Source organism: Scyliorhinus canicula, chromosome 21 (assembly GCF_902713615.1).
Source record: "Scyliorhinus canicula chromosome 21, sScyCan1.1, whole genome shotgun sequence".
Lineage (NCBI taxonomy): Eukaryota > Metazoa > Chordata > Chondrichthyes > Carcharhiniformes > Scyliorhinidae > Scyliorhinus > Scyliorhinus canicula.
In genome coordinates, this window is record NC_052166.1 from 3,938,638 (window position 1) to 3,951,109 (window position 12,472).

Genomic DNA, 12,472 nt, shown 5'->3' on the forward strand with positions numbered 1-12,472 from the left:
GCCCCGACAACCCTCCCTATCTCTGCAACCTCCTCCAGCCCCGACAACTCTCCCTATCCCTGTAACCTCCTCCAGCCCCTACAACCCTCCCTATCTCTGTACATCCTCCAGCCCCTACAACCCTCCCTATCCCTGTAACCTCCTCCAGACCCTACACCCCTCCCTATCTCTGTAACCCCCTCCAGCCCCTACAACCCTCCCTATCTCTGTAACCTCCTCCAGTCCCTACAACCCTCCCTATCTCTGTAACCCCTCCAGCCCCTACAACCCTCCCTATCTCTGTAACCTCCTCCAGCCCCACAACCCTCCCTATCGCTGTAACCTCCCCAGCCCCTACAACCCTCCCTATCTCTGTAACCTCCTCCAGCCCCTACAACCCTACCTATCTCTGTAACCTCCTCCAGCCCCGACAAATCTCCCTATCTCTGTAACCTCCTCCAGTCCCTACAACCCTCCCTATCTCTGTAACCTCCTCCAGCCCCTACAACCCTCCCTATCTCTGCAACCTCCTCCAGCCCCTACAACTCTCCCTATCTCTGTAACCTCCTCCAGCCCCTACAACCCTCCCTATCTCTGTACCTCCTCCAGCCCCTACAACCCTCCCTATCTCTGTAACCTCCTCCAGACCCTACAACCCTCCCTATCTCTGTAACCCCTCCAGCCCCTACAACCCTCCCTATCTCTGTAACCTCCTCCAGCCCCAACAACCCTCCCTATCTCTGTAACCTCCTCCAGTCCCTACAACCCTCACTATCTCTGTAACCTCTTCCAGCCCCTACAACCCTCCCCATCTCTGTAACCTCCTCCAGTCCCTACACCCCTCCCTATCTCTGTAACCTCCTCCAGCCCCTACAACCCTCCCTATCTCTGTAACCTCCTCCAGTCCCTACAACCTTCCCTATCTCTGTAACCTCCTCCAGCCCCGACAACCCTCCCTATCTCTGTACCTCCTCCAGCCCCTATAACCCTCCCTATCTCTGTACCTCCTCCAGCCCCTACAACCCTCCCTATCTCTGTAACCTCCTCCAGCCCCTACAACCCTCCCTATCTCTGTAACCTCCTCCAGCCCCTACAACCCTCCCTATCTCTGTAACCTCCTCCAGCACCGACAACCCTCCCTATCTCTGTAGCCTCCTCCAGCTCCTGCAACCCACCCTATCTCTGTAACCTCCTCCAGCCCCGACAACCCTCCCTATCTCTGTACCTCCACCAGCCCCTACAACCCTCCCTATCTCTGTAACCTCCTCCAGACCCTACACCCCTCCCTATCTCTGTAACCTCCTCCAGCCCCTACAATCCCTCCCTATCTCTGTAACCTCCTCCAGTCCCTACAACCCTCCCTATCTCTGTAACCCCCTCCAGCCCCTACAACCCTCACTATCTCTGTAACCTCCTCCAGCCCCTACAACCCTCCCTAGCTCTGTACCTCCTCCAGTCCCTACAACCCTCCCTATCTCTGTAACCTCCTCCAGCCCCTACAGCCCTCCCTATCTCTGTAACCTCCTCCAGCCCCTAAAACCCTCCCTATCGCTGTAACCTCCTCCAGCCCCTACAACCCTCCCTATCTCTGTAACCTCCTCCATGCCCCTACAACCCTACCTATCTCTGTAACCTCCTCCAGCCCCTACAACCCTCCCTATCGCTGTAACCTCCTCCAGCCCCTACAACCCTCCCTATCTCTGTAACCTCCTCCAGCCCCTACAACCCTCCCTATCTCTGTAACCTCCTCTAGTCCCTACAACCCTCCCTATCTCTGTAACCCCCTCCAGCCCCTACCACCCTCCCTATCTCTGTAACCCCCTCCAGCCCCTACAACCCTCCCTATCTCTGTAACCTCCTCCAGCCCCTACAACCCTCCCTATCTCTGTAACCTCCTCCAGCACCGACAACCCTCCCTATCTCTGTAGCCTCCTCCAGCTCCTGCAACCCACCCTATCTCTGTAACCTCCTCCAGCCTCTACAACACTCCCTATCTCTGTAACCTCCTCCAGCCCCTACTACCCTCCCTATCTCTGTAACCTCCTCCAACCCCTACAACCCTTCCTATCTCTGTAACCTCCTCCAGCCCCTACAACCCTCCGTATCCCGGTAACCTCCTCCAGCCCCGACAACCCTCCCTATCTCTGTAACCTCCTCCAGCCCCTACAGCCCTCCCTATCTCTGTAACCCCCTCCAGCCCCTACAACCCTCTCTATCTCTGTAACCTCCTCCAACCCCTACAACCCTCCCTATCTCTGTAACCTCCTCCAGCCCCTACATCCTTCCCTATCTCTGTAACCCCCTCCAGACCCTACAACCCTCCCTATCCCTGTAACCTCCTCCAGCCCCTACAACCCTCCCTATCTCTGTACCTCCTCCAGCCCCTACAAATCTCCCTATCTCTGTTACCTCCTCCAGTCCCTACAACCCTCCCAATCTCTGTATCCCCCTCCAGCCCCGACAACCCTCCCTATCTCTGCAACCTCCTCCAGCCCCGACAACTCTCCCTATCCCTGTAACCTCCTCCAGCCCCTACAACCCTCCCTATCTCTGTACCTCCTCCAGCCCCTACAACCCTCCCTATCCCTGTAACCTCCTCCAGACCCTACAACCCTCCCTATCTGTAACCTCCTCCAGCCCCAACAACCCTCCCTATTGCTGTAACCTCCTCCAGCCCCTACAACCCTCCCTATCTCTGTAACCTCCTCCAGCCCCTACCACCCTACCTATCTCTGTAACCTCCTCCAGCCCCTACAACCCTCCCTATCTCTGTAACCTCCTCCAGTCCCTACAACCCTCCCTATCTCTGTAACCTCCTCCAGCCCCTACAACCCTCCCCATCTCTGTAACCTCCTCCAGTCCCTACACCCCTCCCTATCTCTGTAACCTCCTCCAGCCCCTACAACCCTCCCTATCTCTGTAACCTCCTCCAGCACCGACAACCCTCCCTATCTCTGTAGCCTCCTCCAGCTCCTGCAACCCACCCTATCTCTGTAACCTCCTCCAGCCTCTACAACACTCCCTATCTCTGTAACCTCCTCCAGCCCCTACAACCCTCCCTATCTCTGTAACCTCCTCCAACCCCTACAACCCTTCCTATCTCTGTAACCTCCTCCAGCCCCTACAACCCTCCCGTATCCCGGTAACCTCCTCCAGCCCCGACAACCCTCCCTATCTCTGTAACCTCCTCCAGCCCCTACAGCCCTCCCTATCTCTGTACCTCCTCCAGCCCCTACAACCCTCCCTATCTCTGTAACCTCCTCCAGCCCCGACAACCCTCCCTATCTCTGTACCTCCTCCAGCCCCTACAACCCTCCCTATCTCTGTAACCTCCCCGTCCCTACAACCCTCCCTATCTCTGTAACCCCTCCAGCCCCTACAACCCTCCCTATCTCTGCAACCTCCTCCAGCCTCCACAACCCACCCTATCTCTGTAACCTCTTCCAGCCCCTATAACCCTCCCTATCTCTGTAACCTCCTCCAGACCCTACAACCCTCCCTATCTCTGTAACCTCCTCCAACCCCTACAACCCTCCCTATCTCTGTAACCTCCTCCAGCCCCTACATCCTTCCCTATCTCTGTAACCCCCTCCAGACCCTACAACCCTCCCTATCCCTGTAACCTCCTCCAGCCCCTACAACCCTCCCTATCTCTGTACCTCCTCCAGCCCCTACAAATCTCCCTATCTCTGTTACCTCCTCCAGTCCCTACAACCCTCCCAATCTCTGTATCCCCCTCCAGCCCCGACAACCCTCCCTATCTCTGCAACCTCCTCCAGCCCCGACAACTCTCCCTATCCCTGTAACCTCCTCCAGCCCCTACAACCCTCCCTATCTCTGTACCTCCTCCAGCCCCTACAACCCTCCCTATCCCTGTAACCTCCTCCAGACCCTACAACCCTCCCTATCTGTAACCTCCTCCAGCCCCAACAACCCTCCCTATCGCTGTAACCTCCTCCAGCCCCTACAACACTCCCTATCTCTGTAACCTCCTCCAGCCCCTACCACCCTACCTATCTCTGTAACCTCCTCCAGCCCCTACAACCCTCCCTATCTCTGTAACCTCCTCCAGTCCCTACAACCCTCCCTATCTCTGTAACCTCCTCCAGCCCCTACAACCCTCCCATTCTCTGTAACCTCCTCCAGTCCCTACACCCCTCCCTATCTCTGTAACCTCCTCCAGCCCCTACAACCCTCCCTATCTCTGTAACCTCCTCCAGTCCCTACAACCCTCCCTATCTCTGTAACCTCCTCCAGCACCGACAACCCTCCCTATCTCTGTAGCCTCCTCCAGCTCCTGCAACCCACCCTATCTCTGTAACCTCCTCCAGCCCCGACAACCCTCCCTATCTCTGTAACCTCCACCAGCCCCTACAACCCTCCCTATCCCTGTAACCTCCTCCAGACCCTACACCCCTCCCTATCTCTGTAACCCCCTCCAGCCCCTACAACCCTCCCTATCTCTGTAACCTCCTCCAGTCCCTACAACCCCTCCCTATCTCTGTAACCCCCTCCAGCCCCTACAACCCTCACTATCTCTGTAACCTCCTCCAGCCCCTACAACCCTCCCTATCTCTGTAACCTCCTCCTGCCCCTACAACCCTCCCTATCACTGTAACCTCCTCCAGACCCTACACCCCTCCCTAGCTCTGTGACCTCCTCCAGTCCCTACAACCCTCCCTATCTCTGTAACCTCCTCCAGCCCCTACAGCCCTCCCTATCTCTGTAACCTCCTCCAGCCCCTACAACCCTCCCTATCGCTGTAACCTCCTCCAGCCCCTACAACCCTCCCTATCTCTGTAACCTCCTCCTGCCCCTACCACCCTACCTATCTCTGTAACCTCCTCCAGCCCCTACAACCCTCCCTATCGCTGTAACCTCCTCCAGCCCCTACAACCTTCCCTATCTCTGTAACCTCCTCCAGCCCCTACAACCCTCCCTATCTCTGTAACCTCCTCTAGTCCCTACAACCCTCCCTATCTCTGTAACCCCCTCCAGCCCCTACCACCCTCCCTATCTCTGTAACCCCCTCCAGCCCCTACAACCCTCCCTATCTCTGTAACCTCCTCCAGCCCCTACAACCCTCCCTATCTCTGTAACCTCCTCCAGCACCGACAACCCTCCCTACCTCTGTAGCCTCCTCCAGCTCCTGCAACCCACCCTATCTCTGTAACCTCCTCCAGCCCCGACAACCCTCCCTATCACTGTAACCTCCTCCAGCCCCTACAACCCTCCCTATCTCTGTAACCCCCTCCAGCCCCTACAACCCTCCGAGATCTCTGCGCTCCTCCAATTCCGGCCCCTTGACCATCCCCCCCATTCCCATCGCTCCACCAATGGCGGACCTTTCTCTCTCTCTCCCTGTCTTACTCTCTCTCTCTCTCTCCCTGTCTCGCTCTCGCTCTCCCTGTGCCTCTCTCTCACCCTGGCCCTCTCTCCCTGTCTCTCTCTCTCTCCCTGTCTCTCTCTCTCTCTCTGTCCGTCTCTCTCTCCCTGTTCCTCTTGCTCTCTCCCTGTCCCTCTCTCTCTCTCCCTGTCTCTCTCTGCCCATCCCTGTCTCTCTCTCTCTCTCCCTGTCTCGCTCTCTCTCTCCCTGTCTCGCTCTCTCTCTCTCCCTGTCTCTCTCTCTCCCTGTCCCTCTCTCTCTCTCTCCCTGTCTCTCTCTCTCTCTCTCCCTGTCCCTCTCGCTCTCTCTCCCATCCCTGTCTCTCTCCCTCTCTCCCTGTCCCTCTCTCTCTCTCTCCCTGTCCCCCCCTCTCTCTCCCTGTCCCTCTCTCTCTCTCCCTGTCCCTCTCTCTCTCTCTCTCTCTCCCTGTCCCTCTCTCTCACCCTGTCCCTCTCGCTCTCTCGCCCTGTCTCTCTCTCTATCCCTGTCTATCTCTCTCTCTCCCTGTCTCTCTCTCTCTCTCTCTCCCTGTCTCTCCCTCTCTCTCCCTGTCCCTCTCTCTCTCTCTCTCTCTGTCTCTCCCTGTCCCTCTCACTTTCTCTGTCTCTCTGTGTGTGTCTCTCTCTGTCTCTCTCTCTCCCTGTCCCTCTCTCTCTCTTTATCTGTCTCTCTCGCTCTCTGTGTCTCTCCCTGTCCCTCTCACTTTCTCTGCCTCTCTGTGTGTCTCTCTCTCTATCTCTCTTTCTCTGTCCCTCTCTCTCTCTCTCTCTCTCTGTCTCTCTCTCTGTCTCTCTCCCTGTCCCTCTCACTTTCTCTGTCTCTCTCTGTCTCTCTCTGTCTGTCTCTCTCTATCTCTCTCTCTGTCTCTCTCGCTCCCTGCCCTCTCTCTCTCTCTCTCTATCTGTCTCTCTCGCTCTCCCATGCTCAAAAACTGTCCTCTTTGGATTTCGACCCCCTCCGCCTGTGGCTCGGGGTGAAATTCTGTCTGAATGATAGAACATAGAACGATACAGCGCAGTACAGGCCCTTCGGCCCTCGATGTTGCACCGACATGGAAAAAATCTAAAGGCCATCTAACCTACACTATGCCCTTATCATCCATATGCTTATCCAATAAACTTTTAAATGCCCTCAATGTTGGCGAGTTCACTACTGTTGCAGGTAGGGCATTCCACGGCCTCACCACTCTTTGCGTAAAAAACCCACCTCTGACGTCTGTCCTATATCTATTACCCTTCAATTTAAGGCTATGTCCCCTCGTGCTAGCCACCTCCATCCGCGGGAGAAGGCTCTCGCTGTCCACCCTATCTAACCCTCTGATCATTTTGTATGCCTCTATTAAGTCACCTCTTAACCTTCTTCTCTCTAACGAAAACAACCTCAAGTCCATCAGCCTTTCCTCATAAGATTTTCCCTCCATACCAGGCAACATCCTGGTAAATCACCTCTGCACCCGTTCCAAAGCTTCCACGTCCTTCCTATAATGAGGCAACCAGAACTGTACGCAATACTCCAAATGCGGCCGTACCAGAGTTTTGTACAACTGCAACATGACCTCATGGCTCCGGAACTCAATCCCTCTACCAATAAAGGCCAACACACCATAGGCCTTCTTCACAACCCTATCAACCTGGGTGGCAACTTTCAGGGATCTATGTACATGGATACCGAGATCCCTCTGCTCATCCACACTACCAAGAATTTTACCATTAGCCAAATATTCCGGATTTCTGTTATTCTTTCCAAAGTGAATCACCTCACACTTCTCTACATTAAACTCCATTTGCCACCTCTCAGCCCAGCTCTGCAGCTTATCTATGTCCCTCTGTAACCTGCAACATCCTTCCGCACTGTCTACAACTCCACCGACTTTAGTGTCATCTGCAAATTTACTCACCCATCCTTCTGCGCCCTCCTCTAGGTCATTTATAAAAATGACAAACAGCAACGGCCCCAGAACAGATCCTTGTGGTACGCCACTCGTAACTGAACTCCATTCTGAACATTTCCCATCAACTACCACTCTCTGTCTTCTTTCAACTAGCCAATTTATGATCCACATCTCTAAATCACCCTCAATCCCCAGCCTCCGTATTTTCTGCAATAACCGACCATGGGGAACCTTATCAAACGCTTTACTGAAATCCATATACACCACATCAACTGCTCTACCCTCGTCTACCTGTTCAGTCACCTTCTCAAAGAACTCGATAAGGTTTGTGAGGCATGACCTACCCTTCACAAAACCATGCTGACTATCCCTAATCATATTATTCCTATCTAGATGATTATAAATCGCATCTCTTATAATCCTCTCCAAGACTTTACCCACCACAGACGTTAGGCTCACCGGCCTATAGTTACCGGGGTTATCTCTACTCCCCTTCTTGAACAAAGGGACCACATTTGCTATCCTCCAGTCTTCTGGCACTATTCCTGTAGCCAATGATGACCTAAAAATCAAAGCCAAAGGCTCAGCAATCTCTTCCCTGGCTTCCCATCAGGCCCCGGGGACTTATCTATTTTCACCTTGATGCTCCTGTAATACGTGCGGGGGATGTTTTGTTGCAGTAAAGGACGCTAGGGCAATGCAGACTGTTGATTTTATAGTTTGAGCCTGGGACAACATGGTTTAAACCTTTGACCCGTGTGCGATATCAGAAATCTTTGAAGAGGGTTGTGTTGACATTAAAACTTCTGCATCGTGTGCTCAATGTTCTTAGCCTCCTCGCTCAATGAATGGATCACAGACTGGGTCGACCCTCCCCCCAAGTCGCCTCAGTGCGACATTTCACCCACAGTAATCCTCTTACACCCACAGAGCACAGAACAAATCCCTGCTCGTCCCCATAATCGGCTCAACCTAATATGTCAGCTCAGGGTTAAGGAGGCTGCAACTGTGCACAGTATTCCGAGTGGGATAGGGAGACGGGAACTGTGCACAGTATTCTGAGTGGGATAGGGAGACGGGAACTGTGCACAGTATTCCGAGTGGGATAGGGAGACGGGAACTGTGCACAGTATTCCCAGTGGGATAGGGAGACGGGAACTGTGCACAGTATTCCCAGTGGGATAGGGAGACGGGAACTGTGCACAGTATTCCGAGTGGGAGAGGGAGATGGGAACTGTGCACAGTATTCCGAGTGGGATAGGGAGCCGGGAACTGTGCACAGTATTCCGAGTGTGATAGGGAGACGGGAACTGTGCACAGTATTCCGAGTGGGATAGGGAGACGGGAACTGTGCACAGTATTCCGAGTGGGATAGGGAGATGGGAACTGTGCACAGTATTCCGAGTGGGATAGGCAGACCGTAACTGTGCACAGTATTCCGAGTGGGATAGGGAGACGGGAACTGTGCACAGTATTCCCAGTGGGATAGGGAGACGGGAACTGTGCACAGTATTCCCAGTGGGATAGGGAGACGGGAACTGTGCACAGTATTCCCAGTGGGATAGGGAGACGGGAACTGTGCACAGTATTCCGAGTGGGATAGGCAGATGGGAACTGTGCACAGTATTCCGAGTGGGATAGGCAGACCGGAACTGTGCACATTATTCCGAGTGGGATAGGCAGACCGGAACTGTGCACAGTATTCCGAGTGGGATAGGGAGATGGGAACTGTGCACAGTATTCCGAGTGGGATAGGGAGGCGGGAACTGTGCACAGTATTCCGAGTGGGATAGGGAGACGGGAACTGAGCACAGTATTCAAAGTGGGATAGAGAGACGGGAACAGTGCACAGTATTCCGAGTGTGACAGGGAGACGGGAACTGTGCACAGTATTCCGAGTGTGATAGGGAGACCGGAACTGTGCACAGTATTCCGAGTGGGATAGGGAGACGGGAACTGTGCACAGTATTCCGAGTGGGATAGGGAGACCGGACATGTGCACAGTATTCAAAGTGTGATAGGGAGACGGGAACTGTGCACAGTATTCCAAGTGGGATAGGGAGGCGGGAACTGTGCACAGTATTCCAAGTGGGATAGGGAGACGGGAACTGTGCACAGTATTCCAAGTGGGATAGGGAGACGGGAACTGTGCACATTATTCCGAGTGGGATAGGGAGACCGGAACTGTGCACAGTATTCCGAGTGGGATAGGGAGACGGGAACTGTGCACAGTATTCCGAGTGGGATAGGGAGACGCGAACTGTGCACAGTATTCCGAGTGGGATAGGGAGACGGGAACTGTGCACAGTATTCCGAATGGGATAGGGAGACGGGAACTGTGCACAGTATACCAAGTGGGATAGGGAGACGGGAACTGTGCACAGTATTCCAAGTGGGATAGGGAGACGGGAACTGTGCACAGTATTCCGAGTGGGATAGGCAGACCGGAACTGTTCACAGTATTCCGAGTGGGATAGGGAGACGGGAACTGTGCACAGTATTCCGAGTGGGATAGGGAGACTGGAACTGTGCACAGTTTTCCGAGTGGGATAGGGAGACGGGAACTGTGCACAGTATTCTGAGTGGGATAGGGAGACGGGAACTATGCACAGTATTCCAAGTGAGATATGTGTGGTGATATGCATCACTGTAAATACACAAGGGGTTAATGTAAGTACACGTAGACTAGCTAGACACTAGAGGGAGCACCAGAGACATGACACAGACACTCAACCAATCAGTTAGATAGGACATGACCAATGGGCATTCACGATACACGCAGAGGTGACACTACCACAGGAGGGCATTACACAAACCCATATATAAAGGACACAGCACACATGATCTTCCTCTTTCCAGTGGAGACACTCAGTGAGTACAGACACAGGGTTGATTGAACATCACACCCACCACGTGGATTGTAGCAGACTGGTTCGTCAGTCTGAGTAGCTATAGAAGGATTAACGGGAGAGTCGAATCCAAGTAGGAGAATTGTTAACAGTTTAATAAATGTGTTAAAGCTATCTCCAAGTCTGAACCTTCCTTTGTCAGAGTGCTCATCAAGGAAGCAGCTTATGCTACGTCAAGAGCATAACAAAACATGGTACCAGTGAGTGATTGTTTCAATACATATAGTCACAACTCAGCGAACAGTGACAACCAGCAACAACACCCAGGCAAGATGATCGAGATTCCGGTTCCAGAGCGGCTCAGGTACCAAAGCAATCTCCGTGAAAACTGGCGGGCATTCCGGCAAAGGTTTGAGATCTTCCTGGTAGCAGCCGACCTACAAGAGGTGGCCGATGCTGAAAAGACAGAGATTCTGCTCACCATCGCGGGTGCCAGAGCAGAAGAAATCTTCAAAACATTCAAGTTCTCCAAAGGGCAAAACAGGAGCGACTTCCAGGCAGTCCTGGACAAATTCGAACAATACTGCGAGGAAAACACAAACAAACCAATGGAAAACGGTAAAAGCGGCATCAATACTAACCGGGATGGGCCGGGATGGGCGAGCAGCGAACGACAATTCTGATCGGCGGCCATCTTGGAAAAGGTACCGCACATGCGCAGTTGAGAGAAATGGACAAAGTAAAGGAGCAGCGATCTGCGCATGCGCAATCGCTTCCCACGCTCTACGTCACACACTTTGTGACGTCAGAGACCACAGACCACGCCCACTTAAAGGGGAAATGTCCCAAAACACGGAAAAAAACTTTTAAGGCCGTAAAACCCAATTCTTTCACCTGGAACGACAGCACAATGCCTGAAATTCGACCAGTAGCTGAAAGTAAACTCCGCAGAACCCTGCAACAAGCAGTTAGCACTGACCTAAGAGATCATACAGTCCTTGAAGACTACGACTCCGACCTCGATTTCTTCTTTGGACATCGCGAGCCCAATGCCAGCTCCGACACTAACAGTGATGATGTGGCCCTAGAAGACTACGACTCAGTCGAAGGTTTCATCATTGGAGATGGCGACCCCAGTACCAAATCCGAACCGCAACGAGATGTGTTCTACAGTGAAGAATCCGACACAGACAGCTCAGCATATATGACATCCCGACTCGTGAGTGTAGGATTAGGCTGCGGCCTGATGCCAAGAGACAGAGAGTGACACAAGCCTCCACAGCGAGCTCCCGGACAGACTCCACGATGGAAGGAACGCAAGACTCCAGAGCGCTGTCCTTGCGTGAACAAGAAGTGACTCGAGTGACACAAGCCTCCACAGCGAGCTCCCGGACAGACTCCACGATGGAAGCAACGCAAGACTCCAGAGCGCTGTCCTTGCGTGAACAAGAAGTGACTCGAGTGACAGAAGCCTCCACAGCGAGCTCGTGGACAGACTCCACGATGGAAGCAACGCAAGACTCCAGAGCGCAGTCCTTGCATGAACAAGACCACGAGGGTCTAGCAACCTCCTCTGAGCAACCAGCAGCAGACAATACACGTCTGCCACGCTCAAGTGAACAACAGAAAGACTATGACAGTCTGCCACGCCCCAGTGAACGACAAGAAGACACTTGAGGCTCTACCCACTGTATGTGAGACAAGTGACGACGGCATCCCACTTCCCATACAAGATGTGCAACGTGACAGACCTCAGCTAGTGTGTACAGAGGCACTCGACAATCACTGGTGACTCCGGTGACACCACGTTACTTCAAACCTCATTGGCTCGAGCCTCTCCACAGGCAAATGCATTCCTGAATGTTTTGACTCCAGACGTGGAGCATCGACAAACCAACACTGACTCGGGTGAAACAGACCAGACTCCAGACGGGGAGCGCCGCAAACTCAGTGACGGCCGCTCCAGGAAACAGAAGATGCCACAAAGCACGCTGACACGAGTAACTGTGCGAAGGACTCGTATTATCCACAGAGTGTGGTTCTTGAGCACAGCAAACACAACACCAGCACCCAGAAGCGTACCAAAGGCAACAACGTCGACAACAAGCACGACAAAGACAACACCGATGGAACGGCGACTGGTACGACAGAGAATTTACAGTGCAGAAGGAGACCATTCGGCCCATCGAGTCTGCACCGGCTCTTGGAAAGAGCACCCTACCCAAGCCCATACCTCCACCCTATCCCCATAACCCAGTAACCCAGCCCAACACAAAGGGCAATTTCGGACACTAGGGGCAATTTATCACGGCCAATCCACCTAACCTGCACATCTTTGGACTGTGGGAGAAAACCGGAGCACCCGGA

The 12,472-nt window shown here is 53.6% G+C and overlaps 1 protein-coding gene across 2 annotated transcripts in view; it reads left to right on the plus strand.

The window, feature by feature from the left end:
* LOC119955831 (voltage-dependent L-type calcium channel subunit alpha-1D-like) overlaps positions 1–12,472 on the plus strand; it is a 72,127-nt gene that overhangs the window by 27,018 nt on the left and 32,637 nt on the right. The window lies entirely within an intron of this gene.